The sequence below is a fragment of the Schistocerca piceifrons genome, chromosome 11, assembly GCF_021461385.2.
Source record: "Schistocerca piceifrons isolate TAMUIC-IGC-003096 chromosome 11, iqSchPice1.1, whole genome shotgun sequence".
NCBI lineage: Eukaryota > Metazoa > Arthropoda > Insecta > Orthoptera > Acrididae > Schistocerca > Schistocerca piceifrons.
In genome coordinates, this window is record NC_060148.1 from 172724174 (window position 1) to 172739104 (window position 14931).

General features: G+C 37.6%; 1 long non-coding RNA gene across 1 annotated transcript; it reads left to right on the forward strand.

Moving 5' to 3' along the window:
- Positions 1–5032: 5032 nt before the first annotated feature.
- Positions 5033–5705, forward strand: LOC124719925. The gene is made up of 3 exons (XR_007006019.1): positions 5033–5163; positions 5244–5297; positions 5483–5705. It is a non-coding gene; the product is annotated as an uncharacterized LOC124719925 (long non-coding RNA).
- The last annotated feature ends 9226 nt before the right edge of the window (positions 5706–14931 follow it).

A 14931-nucleotide genomic window follows, 5' to 3' on the forward strand; every position in this document is an offset into this window, starting at 1 on the left:
CTTTAGGAATGCTGTGAGTGTGAGTGCTTGAGTTCCTACAGAAAGATGCTTATAGATACTGCTTTAGCAGGACCTCATGAAAAAACCCGTACTCCATTTGGATAAACCTGCCTTTGTTTCAGGCAGTGTCAAACAACTCACGTGGCAGACATGGGAGAGCAAACAACTGCTCAGCTGCTTGAGCAGTGATAGCAGATGTTGATGAAATGTATTTGTAGTATGTCAGCTGAACCAGTACTGAGGTTACAATGTAAGTGACATTAAATATTTGAAAATTTAAGGATACTGAAATGTGTTTTAATTACCTGAGAGCAGCAAGTTGCAGCCTGCAGTGCTTTGCTGGCATAATGTACAAAATCTGTGCATTGCTCCATAGTGTTATTTTCTGACAAATGTGTGACCTACTGCAGTTCACACAGAATGATTGATGCTTTTGTACCCAAGGACGACCTTCATTATGTGAAAGGGTCAGAAAGGAACTCACCTCATATTAATATGGACCAGGATGCCACCATACTTTGCCTTTTTAAGTCTACATTAAGGAAACATTTTTTCAGATATAGTGGAAACATTGTTGACACCTCAGGTCAAAGACAAGGGAGCCATGGGTCACCATTACAGCAGCACACCTCGCTGTTCAGGTACAAGAGTTTCTGCATGCAACAATTTTGAGGCCAATGGATTGACTCTCCAGCTGCAATAAAATGGGCAATATAAGCTCAGACCTTGCCATATCAAACATCTCATTATGAGGAACAATTAAGTTCTACTCAGTCCACCATTAATGCAAGACTAAGAATGGCGTCAAAGTGTACAACTTTCAGGGTATCAGATTTTCTCCAGCCTTGTCAAGCATGACATGAGAGACACAGGTATCTAAAGCATAATTGTGCCCATGCAGATCCACTGGATATACAGCTTTTTTATCTAACCATTGTAGTATACAGTATACTTTTTTTTGGACATGGAATAGTATTAACACACACTGCTTTCCCTGTATCTTGCAACTGGCCCTGTCCCTTAAATGACTGCTTATGAACATTTGAGAAACATTCTATGATATTGTTCAAATGTGTGGGGCCCATACTAAAGAGCACTAGCAGGATATTAACATAACACAAAGAAGGGCAGTGGGAACAGTTACAGGTTTACTTTTATCACCCAAGAGCATCTCAAAGATGCTGAAAAACTATCAGAATCTTGAGAAACCAGCTATCCCAAAAACCCTGCTTAAGAACTTTAAAGATGAGTGCTGACAAATTGCAGAATGCATCACAGTCCTCTGTGTATATCTCCAATGATGGCCACAATAACTGGATTATTTATTACAATATGTGCAGCGGTGCTTAAGTAATCATCCGTCTGAACACTGCATCAAAATGCTACAGGAAATAGTCAAAGTTGTACAATATGACATTCTTTCTACCCTGCATTTATTAACAGCAGTTTTCAGACCATGGACGTAAATGTGACTGATGTTCAGTCACAAAAACTCCTAAAAATTATTAAAACCATGAGGCCTCACTGCACAAAATTTACAGTGAAGATATGCTCAGTTTTACATAGTAGAACAAGAGGAGATAGCAGTCTTGGTTGTGATGCTGAAATTAGTGTTTCTTTATTCATCAATGACTCATGGCTTGCATAATTCCAGACATTTTCAGAGTGGCTGATGTTGATAAGCAAGTTGAAGATATCTGTGATATGAAAACAACAAAAATAAATTTTCTTCATGGGGATGTTTTATTGATATCCATAACTTAACACATATCAGAAAATCTGAAGATACTTTGAATTAGGCAAAACACAAATCACTGATGAATTTAAAGATCAATATGTCTGCTTGTGTCTGTATGTGTGGATGGATATGTGTGTGTGTGCGAGTGTATACCTGTCCTTTTTTCCCCCTAAGGTAAGTCTTTCCGCTCCCGGGATTGGAATGACTCCTTACCCTCTCCCTTAAAACCCACATCCTTTCGTCTTTCCCTCTCCTTCTCTCTTTCCTGATGAGGCAACCGTTGGTTGTGAAAGCTAGAATTTTGTGTGTATGTTTGTGTTTGTTTGTGTGTCTATTGACCTGCCAGCACTTTCGTTCGGTAAGTCACCTCATCTTTGTTTTGTTTCCCTCTATTTTATATATATAGAGAGGGATGAGTCTCTGAGATGTTGAAAGAAGCCAAGGCTTTAACATGTTATTTAATCAAATGAAAAGTCAGATTGTCATAAAATATTATAGTATTTCAATGCTGATATTAACTGAATTGAAACCTTTCTGTGAAGATACTCCATGGAGTAAAAGAACTTGCCACATAATACATCTTTAATTTATGAATGTACCTAGAGTAAATAAGACACCCAGTAGTTGGAGTGGGCTTAGTGTGGCTGCTTTGCGTGTACATGTAAACCAGTCACGTAATACAGTTTTGTACACATCTCTTCGGTGGGGCAGGTACCTCCCCCACTCTAAAAGAAATGGTCTTCACAAAGGGAAGTCACATTCTGTCCCAACACACAAAATGATGTGACACATTAATATAAGCCTGAAGAAAAGCAAGATGTGATAGATACAGCAAGTTTTGCCCATAATGATTAGTTGTAAAATCTCAAAATTATTTTGCCATTCACCAAAGAATTTATCAGTTGCTATCCTTCCTCCTTCCCAGCCTAGATCCTGGATATACTCTACTTTAGTTTACTTAGCAATTCCACTACATTTCTGTCCAGAGATTTTTCTACTGGCACTGTACTCATACTTAGCATTATTTTTAAAAACAGAGAAATATTGGTGACAAAGGGGTAGTGTTTTAGTGCTAATTCCCATCATCTCCCTTCTTCCCCTCCACCCCCCACTCCCCATTTACACGATTTCTTGGTTGTGTTGGCATACTGATGTGTAACATAGCCTGAGGTCTGGTTTAGATTATGTGGTGTCAGTTTCATTCAAAGTTTGGGGAGAAGACATTTGTGAATGCAAACAAAATGTGTGGTAAGAGATTGGTTTGCAGTGTAGCCCAATGCCTAATGCACCACATGTGACTTTCTTTTTAACCTGCAACATGTTAATGTAATTACCCTGGGCTTTCTTCCAGCAACTAGGCAGTTCTCTGTTGGGTTGGTGGCGATGGGAGGAGAGTATTCTGGTATGTTATGGTTAAATAGTATGGGGGTGTCTCTCAGCTGCAAAGCCCACTTATAATCTGACAGGGAATCCACAGGGTCTTCTCCAATGTTAGCAGTTTTGGATGACTCAGTGCCACCAACATCAATGTCATTGTCACTTAGCTCTGAAGCGGTGTGGAAAGTAAACTTGTGGAAGTACTCATGGATCTTCTTCTTTGGAAGGAAAATACTTAGCACTAATTCCAGTTGTTTCTCTGATGTTACATTCATTTAGGGATAATGAAGAAGATGTATCTATTTGGAGTAAGGGACCCTTTTCCAGAAATGACAGTCAGAAGTTATAAGTGGAAACCACTCTGGTGCCTTTGACTATGACACTTTTCTGCTGCAAAGTTTTTGCTTACCATATTTTGGGAATAAGTAGTATGTATCAAGACAATAAAAAAATTGTCTGGTAAACATGGGTCCTAAAACACTTACCTTAGGAGCTATGATCAATTAGTCAGTATAAGAGATGTTTCATAGTAGCAAATATGAATAAGTGTTTATACAGCTCTTCATGTGTGCACTTTCAAGCCCATGCATACTGAATTTTTTTTTATTGATTTGGTTTGTACTACCTCCTCCAAGAAATACAGAAAGCAAAGAGATTACGATACAAGAGTTTCTCTGTCAGAGGTATGAGAACAATTTTCGCGTATGACTTACAACATTTGCTGTTTTTCAACTAGGGCTTCTTACCTCAAAATGATACATTTACCTCCCTCCATCATATATCAAAGTTGGTAACATCTTTACAGACTCTCCCTGTAATACTTTTATTTCATTGTTCAAGCAGACTGTACTGATTATGGTGCAGTGAATGTTGTGTACCAAGTGTAGTCATAATTATGAATGCTCTCTCACAATGCAAGACCAAAGTAATAACAAAAAGTATGCAATCAGATATACCATTTCTTCCACCTGTAACTATTAATAGACAATGATGGTCAATGGTGTTCAGTTTTTGTTCTGGTTCTTTACTGAATATGCAGTTTGACACATCACTGGCCAGTTACATATTACTTAACCACTTAATTGGTCTCCAGCTTAAATGACATTTACTTCATTATATTTACATAATTATTTTTTTACTTCTCGGCTGTATTTCACTCATTACTTATTTTCCAAAAAAATTGCCTCAATTACAATAATATGACACCCCTACAATTACTGTTTACTAACCACAGGACACTAAACATTTGAAATAATTTGATATGTCTTAGCTGTAAATGCTGTAGAGAATTCTCACAGTTCTCAGTGGACTAGGCAGTATAATATTCATGTTGACTGCTTACAAAAACAGCTTATTCTTGATGAGTTTTGTTTAGTGAGACCTTCATTAATGTGTAACCAGACCAGATAGCAGCTTAACATCACTCACTGTGGATAGTAGAAAACTAGAGCACAAGTATGTTGAGTAATTGTTCATGGCATGAAGACTTGATTTCAGTAAAATTTTGGGTAACATTTGTGATAAATGTGGTTGTTCGGATGGATAATGATATATGATATTGTCAATACACAGTGACCAAATGTGTTATCAATAAGGCTCATCAATTTGGAAATTCTCTTTTGATATATGTGGCCTTGTGATCCATTTAATGTAGAAATGAATTCCAGTTTGCTACAATTAAATGTTTAATGAAAAAACAGCAGAATAAAACTCTTTAGTATTTATGTAGTCAGTTCAGTTGATTAGCCTCCTTGTAAGTCATCAGTCATGTTTCATTAAATGTCACATTATTAGATCTGCATGGAACAATTTCAGTTATATGTTGATAAAATATTATATACAACATTGGGTCATATAGTTACTGGTTTGTCCTCTCTGCAGCCATGCTCCAAGCAACCTGAGGTCTAATACACAACTAAAATGAGGGAATTTTACAGGTGCCTCACAACTCTGGTACAGAAATCCCGAGGACTAGGAAGACGCCTGACAACTCAGTGATAGAAATCAACAGGACTGAGATCATAATTTTTTATGATGAGAGTAGTAATGTAAGTCAGGTCAATAACATTTTTCCTTTTTATTGTACAGTAAGTAATAATTGATATACTGAAACATTTTTTTCCCTTAGATCGATAGCCCACCATGTACATCAAATAGTGAACGCCCAGATATCACAATTGATGTAAGTAAAAGACTCGCTTGAGGTAATGTTCATAACCTCCTACACAAATAAGTTCATTCCAGCTTGCAAATACAGAGATTAAATCTTAACCTCCCAGCGTTACTTTTATTGATAACAGTAGCCATTAATGAAATTAAACAAACTTAAACAGTCCTCTTGAACACTAATGCCATTTTTCATTACAGAATATGGATGTGGTGGTAGTTAACAACAGTGCTGAATTTGAGGTGCCTAGTACTAAAGTGGTTTCTGGTGCATATTCCACTACACCAAAAGTTCGGAAGATGAGAAAGAGTGATAGTAATCCCTTACTAAATACAGTACTGGAGAACTTAAACTCAAAATTAACCCAAAAGGCATTAGACCCATCTCCACATGATGCTTTGGGACACTTCATTGTTGAAGAGTTGTCCAGAATACAAAATCCAATGACTGTGAGAGACACAAAACATAAGATACTGAAATTTATCATGGAAGCTCAAATAATGGATGATAATTGTTGAATTGTATGCATTTAGTGTTTATTACTTTGAAAATACATTACCATTCAAAAATTGAAGTTTTTAATTGACTCCATTGCCAAGGGACAGAAACACTCGTATTAAAATATTCACAGTATTCACAGACTTCCTTTGCTTGCTTCGCAGTTCTGCTGGTGTATGCTACCCCACAGAGCACCAGCACGCCATGACCCTTCCTCCATCGTACAAGACTCCGTGTTTTCCACGTCTCTGGTTGACATATATGTGCTGTCTGTTTCATCTATCTAAAAAAATATGTAAAATGCAAAGTGTTTCCGTAATTAATTCCACTTTGTCTACAGCAAGTTTAATAGTTGTCAGTAATATTCAGAAAAGGTTGCTCAGAATACCAAAGGCATTTTCAACAACTCGTCTTGCCCTTGATAATCTGTAATTGAAAACATTTTTGTGAGTTTCATTTTTATAGCCTTTATAGGGCTTCATGCTGTATGACTGGAGTCTGAAAGCGTCATCTGCCACAACAACATGTGGAAGAGATATGTTGCTGTTTTTTAGCACTTTTTCTTGTGGAACTTGCAACCAATTTTCCCTTAGTGCAGAGCTTATTTTACATTGCTGAAAGACTCCTCCATCGCTTACTCGCCCATTGCACCCAATGTCAGTCAGAGAAAACCAATACTTAGCATCAACGATTGCTAGTAATACAATGCTATTAAATTTTTTGTAATTATAATAAAGTGAGTCAGCTGATCTTGGTTCAGCAATCGCAACATGTTTCCCATCCATTGCACCTGTCAATAAAACAACAGAGATGATTTGTCAATTTTGTTTAAGTAGATTTTATTTGGAGACAGTTATAATAAACTACACAAAATGTAAATTCCTTGATTAAGTAACATACCTAAGCAATTTGGGAACTGCCACAGTTCATCAAACATGTCATCAGTCGGCTGCCATTCTCTTTCTGTTGTTGGAGCCTACAGAATGGTGACAGCAGTGAGATATTGATGACATTGTTTTCACAGTAATGATGGAGGATATTGGTTTTGGTGAGACGATACTTCAACTATAGCTTTAAAGAACACACTTACCTTCAAATATTTATCTTTCAGTACATCTCGAATTGCTGTGCATACTTGCATGATAATATGTGAAATACTCGGCACAAATATTCTGTGCAAGAATGACAAACTCTTGTAACTTTCCCCTGTTGCCAAGAACCTGAGAGTAACAGCAAGCCTGTAAAAACATTTTTATTCATTCACACATCAAGTTCAATAGATCCAATACTGAATGACTCAAGACATGTACAAGAGGCAGAAGCAATATATGCTGGCTGCTTCTATATTCTATACTAGCAACAAAATGATGACTAGCATCAATCTACTCAGTTATGGTAATTATTTGTAGATTATATAAGTATGTTACAATAAAACACCTTTTTTGAGAAAGACAACTGCTTCATTGCTCAGCTGCTGCTGTATAATACCTCACACAAACCAGTATAAGCTGTCTATATACAGGCAAAGTAAGGTTGCACCCTAATACTAACATTACTGTTATGCAGAAATCACATTCTGGGGTCCCAGTATTCAAGTATCTTAGAGTGGCTAAAGAAACACTCATTTCCTTTATATTTAAATATATCAAATTTTCAGTCTCCTGCTTGATGTCCACTGGTAACTTGTTAGATGCTACTACATTAGAATGTAAAACTCCTCTCTGTTACCTTTAGTATTGTGGCTGTGAATTACTGAGTTCAAACTAAATACTATTTGGCGTTATTATTATTGGCATGTAAGAATCCCTAGGTCTTTGAAACTTCAGCAAGATGTTAAATTAGCAATTTCCTAATACGCTGTTACTGCACAGTTTGTAAAATGGTTACGTATCCACCATGCTTGTAACATCTCAGTTAATTATCCATCTAATGCCCACAAACTTAACATTTGGAGTCTTATAAACTGAATTCCCTATTAATCACTACTTCTGGTACCTGTTAAGTCATTTTGATATGTTTGTAATTTCATATTAAGGTTAAAGGTAGTGGCTGTGAACCAGCTGTAGGCCTTTATTATTCTGCTGGTTGACCCTAGTATTGATATGTTTGGACATTTTATCAGTACAGTAGCGCCATCAGCAGACATTAGAGATTTTGAAGTCACATGTTTCTTATAAATTGTTTATGTAGACCAGGAACAGGTGTCAGCTAAGCACTAAACTTAGCAGAACAGCATATTAATATTTTCCCACAGTCAATTTATTCTTATTCCCATTTTATTTAGTAGCCTCCATTTTCCAGTGTTAATATATGACTGTCAGTATGTGGGGGAGACCACTACTCCCATACCATATTACTTTCCCTAGCAGAATTTTATAATCTACACATTCAAAGGCCTATACAAGATCACAAAAAATGCCTATTAGATTTTTTAGTTAGTTTTACAACAATTTATGTGATTATTGCATCTTCAGTAGAGAAGCCTTTTCAAAAGCCAAATTGAGCTGTTACAAGGTTATCCAGAAGACTTATTTACATTGATGGTTGCAGAATGAATAGTGATATATATACAAATTATATAACGATACTGCAGTTAGGAGTAATCAAACATTAAAAGAACAAATGCAATCTAAATTACCACTCAAAATCCCGCTGTATACATCAATGTGCAAAGTTGCCTGAATACGGTGAAATCTGGAAAACATAACTGCTACAGGATATAATGCATTTGAATTACAAATAAGTGGCCAAAAATAATACTAACAGTGCTAGATTACTGTGATTTTTCTGTGTAAACCGTAAATAATTTAGCATAAAAGTGCTCTTCAGCAGCTTAATGATGTAGTGGAAGGGCACATAAACATTCCATTTGGTCTTAGTAAAAGTTAATATGTGCAACTGGTATGCATTCAAATACACTTTTCCAGTTATGTTTACAGTGCCACTGATTGTACCCTACCAATGAACGAAACTTTGTTGGTATTCTCAGACTCTAAATGACAACCCACTTGCAGTATTGTTGAAGAAATCACCACAAAATAAATACAGACAGTACACACACAAAAATTGTAATCCTAACAATATGGTATATTGCAGTACATACAATCCTACCTTCGACTAGGAGAAATTGATTCCTTCATGACGGTGTCTTTGTGACAAATGTTATCACTGATGAACGACAACAATTTGTCATAACATGACTTGTCCATGCCTACAAAATTGCAGAATTCATTGGGGTCCTCTGGTTCCATTTTGTTCATCGCATGTTGTATATACCCCTCCCTTCTTCACGTCTCTGCAGCCAATGTCGAGCCCAACAACCTCTTTTTCTGCCTCTTCTGTCCTTCTTTCCCACTTCCAGTGCAGCGATTGCTATCATTGCTGTAGCAATTTCTAGCAGATTCCTATCCATTGCTGTGTTTTCAGAACATTGAAACAAGTACGTAGTTGCACACGGTTAAATGCAGATCATAAATTCACAGAATACGGTGCATATGATATAAATGCATGTCCACAAATAAATTAGATATACCTTTAGAACTGAGATACGACACTCAACAACTATTCATGGGTTGTTTAGAGGAAGCCTTCTTAGTTAGCCAGGACTGCCAACCCAAAGTTTGGTACAGATTAATTGATGACATCTTCATGATATGGACTCACAGTGAAGAAGAACTCCAGAATTTCCTCTCCAACCTCAACTCCTTTGGTTCCATCAGATTCACCTGGTCTTACTCCAAATCCCATGCCACTTTCCTTGACGTTGACCTCCATCTGTCCAATGGCCAGCTTCACACGTCCGTCCACATCAAACCCACCAACAAGCAACAGTACCCCCATTATGACAGCTGCCACCCATTCCACATCAAACGGTCCCTTCCCTACAGCCTAGGCCTTCGTGGCAAATGAATCTGTTCCAGTCCAGAATCCTTGAACCATTACACCAACAACCTGAAAGCAGCTTTCGCATCCCGCAACTACCCTCCCGACCTGGTACAGAAGCAAATAACCAGAGCCACTTCCTCATCCCCTGAAACCCAGAACCCCCCACAGAAGAACCACAAAAGTGCCCCAGTTGTGACAGGATACTTTCCGGGACTGGATCAGACTCTGAATGTGGCTCTCCAGCAGGGATACGACTTCCTCAAATCCTGCCCTGAAATGAGATCCATCCTTCATGAAATCCTCCCCACTCCACCAAGAGTGTCTTTCCGCCATCCACCTAACCTTCGTAACCTCTTAGTTCATCCCTATGAAATCCCCAAACCACCTTCCCTACCCTCTGGCTCCTACTCTTGTAACTGCCCCCGGTGTAAAACCTGGCCCGTGCACCCTCCCACTACCACCTACTCCTGTAACCTGGAAGGTGTACACGATCAAAGGCAGAGCCACGTGTGAAAGCACCCATGTGATTTACCAAATGACCTGCCTACACTGTGAAGCTTTCTATGTGGGAATGACCAGCAACAAACTGTCCATTTGCATGAATGGACACAGGCAGACAGTGTTTGTTGGTAATGAGGATCACCCTGTGGCTAAACATGCCTTGGTGCACGGCCAGCACATCTTGGCACAGTGTTACACCGTCCGGGTTATCTGGATACTTCCCACTAACACCAACCTGTCAGAACTCTGGAGATGGGAACTTGCCCTTCAGTATATCCTCTCTTCTCGTTATCCACCAGGCCTCAACCTCCGCTAATTTCAAGTTGCTGCCGCTCATACCTCACCTGTCTTTCAACAACATCTTTGCCTCTTTACTTCCGCCTCGACTGACATCTCTGCCCAAACTCTTTGCCTTTACAAATGTCTGCTTGTGTCTGTGTATGTGCGGATGGATATGTGTGTGTGTGCAAGTGTATACCCGTCCTTTTTTCCCCCTAAGGTAAGTCTTTCCGCTCCCGGGATTGGAATGACTCCTTACCCTCTCCCTTAAAACCCACATCCTTTTGTCTTTCCCCCTCCTTCCCTCTTTCCTGATGAAGCAACCATTGGTTGCGAAAGCTAGAATTTTGTGTGTATGTTTTGTTTGTTTGTGTGTCTATCGACCTGCCAGCGATTTTGTTTGGTAAGTCTCATCATCTTTGTTTTTAGAAATAAATTATTTTGTTATGTTTTTGAGCTTCCACTGCAATGTGTGTGAATCCTGAATCCTTCCTGGTGTTGCTGACAAAGTTTTATTAATTTATTTGTAACATTATAGACACTGGAAATTAAAATGTCCTATGTTGACTCTCAGGCCAAAGTCAGCCTATTTGACGTCCTACCACCCTTAATATACATCATACTCAGCATCCAGAAGTCAACAGTTGATGGTGCTTCATCACACGTTTTGGGTAACATTACTGCGATGAGTGGACAAGATACAAAATTTTCTTCCCCCAACTCACTGCAAACAGCATATATAATCCAATGTTTACTGTTGTGTAAATCTTACTTCGGGAGAAAATTAAAACTGTCATGTTCTTAGCATAACACTAAATTGTCTACACAATTCATACAAATAGAAACAAGCACTAATTCAATGTAAAAATCCAAGTAGAGGAACAATCCATTTTCCCCTGGTATCAACAATGCTTACACATTAATTTACTTTTCAGCTACTTACAGGTTTAAATGTAAGTACAAGGTAAATGAAGTATGTCTGCACAAAATTCTTACCTGTAATAGTAGAATTATGTTATAGTGAGTACCATTAAAATATGAGAAACAAAATGACAGTAGCTGTCCCACTGCCTTTTTGTTTCATGGAAATGAGTCCATTGACAATAGCCTACTTTCACCGCCAACTTATCAGCCACTTTTCTAAGGTGGTCCTGGCTATCAAGGATGTCTGCACAGGTGAACAGTATAGGCTCCAATGTGTTCAGATTTGACTTTGTTGTTACCTTGCAATTCTAAACTTATGTGACTGTTAACCACATTTTTTTTTTTTGTGGACAATGTGAGTGCAGCTCAACACTTAACAATTCCTACAGTTCTTCTCGCACTTAATTTCTGAACAGCCTGTAGATGCCAACTAGCTGCAAGTGACACAGGGTGGCAGTAAGTATGCCTCCAGCATGGAGACCTAGGGCAGTAACACTTTGTGGATGAGAGAGCCAATATAATTCTGCTGGGTCACAGAACAATGTTAATTTATTAAGAGGCTTCAACAGAACTTTGAAGTACCAGTATAGTTTGGCCAAAGTATGCCTAGAATAATTCACAACTGGAAGAGCAGCCACAGTTAACATTACTGTGCTGAGCTAATACACGATGCCAGGAACTTCACAGTAATGCTGGGCCATCTCAGACTCAGTTCTGTGAAAGACTTTCTATCCTCTGGGGAGGTTTTTGGACAAAACAGTTGTACATACATAATGATTCTTCTCCAGTTGCTACTGATCCATGTAACTTACCACAACCAGGGTCGACAATCTGTTCTCCTTAACACTGGTAATCACATGAGCTCCAGAAACTTCAGTTTGAGAGAAACTTAGCCTTACTCTCTGGCAGTTATGTAAGTTGAGAAACAATTTCTTGTTGATTAATCAAATTCCCTATGCAAATATTTTACTGCAATCGATTTTACTAACTTTTGTAAGGAACATTTGGTAATTGCCAAAAATATTGAATGTGAAAGAAGAGTTTACTTTAACTCTCAGCCAAACGTACTAACGATTTTTATGTGTCTCGATAAATGTGAATATCAGTGTCTTTGTATTCTAATGATTTGCCATCAGCTGTCATTATCAAATTACACTAATGGTACCTTGACCTTTCAAAGTCTCAAACATCTATGATGCATGCACACAGACTAAAGTGGCAAATGAAAATTTGTAGAGAGGCCAAGATTTGAGCCCAGTTCTCCTCACTGCTTCACTATGCAGATGCACTACCACTACACCATCCTTGCACAGTGTCTTTGGACACCTGCACAAACTATCTTAGCCCGACTCCTTCAATCCAGTTTTCTATTCACACCTTGTCCAATGCTGAGATGCTATTCCAACACATTTGGAGAACCTGTGCAATGTTGGTCAAGTTTGGGGGGAATACCATGTGGGCTGAGTTGTGAACAGGAATGTCGATTGAGGAGACATGTGCTAGGGTAGTCTGCAGTTGTGCAAAGCCACTGCGCCAGTGTGGTGTAGTGGTTGGTGCATCCGCGTAGTGAGCGGCAGGTGTGGGTTAAAATTTTCGTTTGTCTGTCCTGTCTGCACATATAGATTGATATCTATGTTTCCAACACTGAATTTTAAGTATTTTGAATGGTTCATTTTCCAAAAGGAATAACAGTTAAGATAACTTTAACAATACACTTATAATTATGCCACAATGCAGTAATTCAGTTTTGATCTCAAATAGCTTAATCTTGAGTGCTCATTATGTACTCCAAGTTTTCTAATGACTTCCTGTGAGCCATGACTTTTTGTCTATACCCATATTACTAATTTTTATGTACACTTAACTTTAATCAAATGTAAGTGGTTTCAGTAGTCATCAATTTTAGGACTGGCAACCTTATTTCTTTGTATAACTGAAGTTTCATTTAACTGCAGTTTCTTTAATAACTAATTCAACTATTCAAAATTTATTTGTAATTATGAGTGTTTCCATTTATTAAGATAGTATCCACTTGTGGAGAAGTGTAGAACTAATCTTCACATTTCAGTTTGTTTTCTTTGGAATCTATGCCTTTCTGATAACTAGGTAAGCTTAATCATAGTCAGTATCAAAGTAAACTGAAGGATGTGGGTGGATTACAAGGTCACTCAATACTGATTCCATACCATTCAACAGCAGTCAAAGTTCCAAATTTATTATCCTGTCTTGCACTGAATTTTGACTATACTAAGGCTTTCTACATGGTTATATGAACTAGGCTGTGGGAAATATCCTGAAGTACGGTTTTCTCACTACACCCAGTGAAGGTTGTATAATGGTTATTCAAATACACCTCCATTCCCTTTCCCACTTCATATGTTTTGACTATAACAACTAAGCTGTTAGTCAATAATCCAGTATTCTAATGACACAGAGAAATGTAAACCAGTGTTTTTAATGTTTTTTGAGCTTACTGCTCTGTCCTGATTTGCTCCAACATTTGGATTATCATTTAAAGGTAACATACACCAAAAATTACCTAAACAATTCAGGACTATTTTCTACAATTTTTAAATCATTAATGCCTGAACAATGAAGCTCAGTTTGGACATGCATTTGGTGAACAAGCAACCCTCTACATCAACTACAAATGTTAAAACAAATTCAAAGGAGATTAATGATTTCTCATTGTTCTAATTCTTAAATGCCCAAGTACTACTGTTACTGATGAAAAAAATATTGCCATTGTTTGAGCAATGATTTAGTAATACCGAAATGAGTATTGCTCAAACATTGGGCATTGGTGTGATAATGTAACATCAGCAGTTCAATTTGAAAAGTTTTAATGGATTATCCATAAACTGACTAAACAACACCAATAGGTGGAGAAAAAAACTGCAACAGCACTTTAAATTTATTTGTAATACTGTTACTGGTGAGTTTTCACTGTTGTGATCCTGAAAAGAAGTCCATCAGCTGAGCACACATTTTGAACAGAATCTAAGCCTACTGAATTACTGATGACTGACAACAGTAAATAGAGGACTGATGTCTCACAACATACCGGCACCCTAATCTATGAAGCAGAGGCAATTTTATAGCCTAGAATATAATTTTCATGCAGTTGCCTGGCAAACTTACCATGGTTATTACACTGACACAGATATTTAGGATATTTTCAGTTTTGCACAAAAATATAATGTAATGGAAAAATGAAAATTCTGATGATGATTTTTTTTTTGTTTTTTTTTTTTTTTTTGCAAAATTTATAGGAGAATTTGGAGACTTTCATTTTTACCACATTGTGGTCATCTTTGGTCAGTCAATAGATGAAAAGTGAGGACTGATGCCTACAAAACCTCCACAGCAAACATTTACTTAAGAAAATCCTAACCTAAAGCACATGGTGAAGCAGTTTATTTTGCTTATAATGTTGGCAACAGCCTAGAAAGTTAAAACACTGGCAGTAGTAAATCCCTCTACTAGCAGTTCAATATAAAAAAAAATAATTTGAAGGTAATATAAAGGAACTTAAAGCAAGCAATGCTTAGAGTTTATTTCT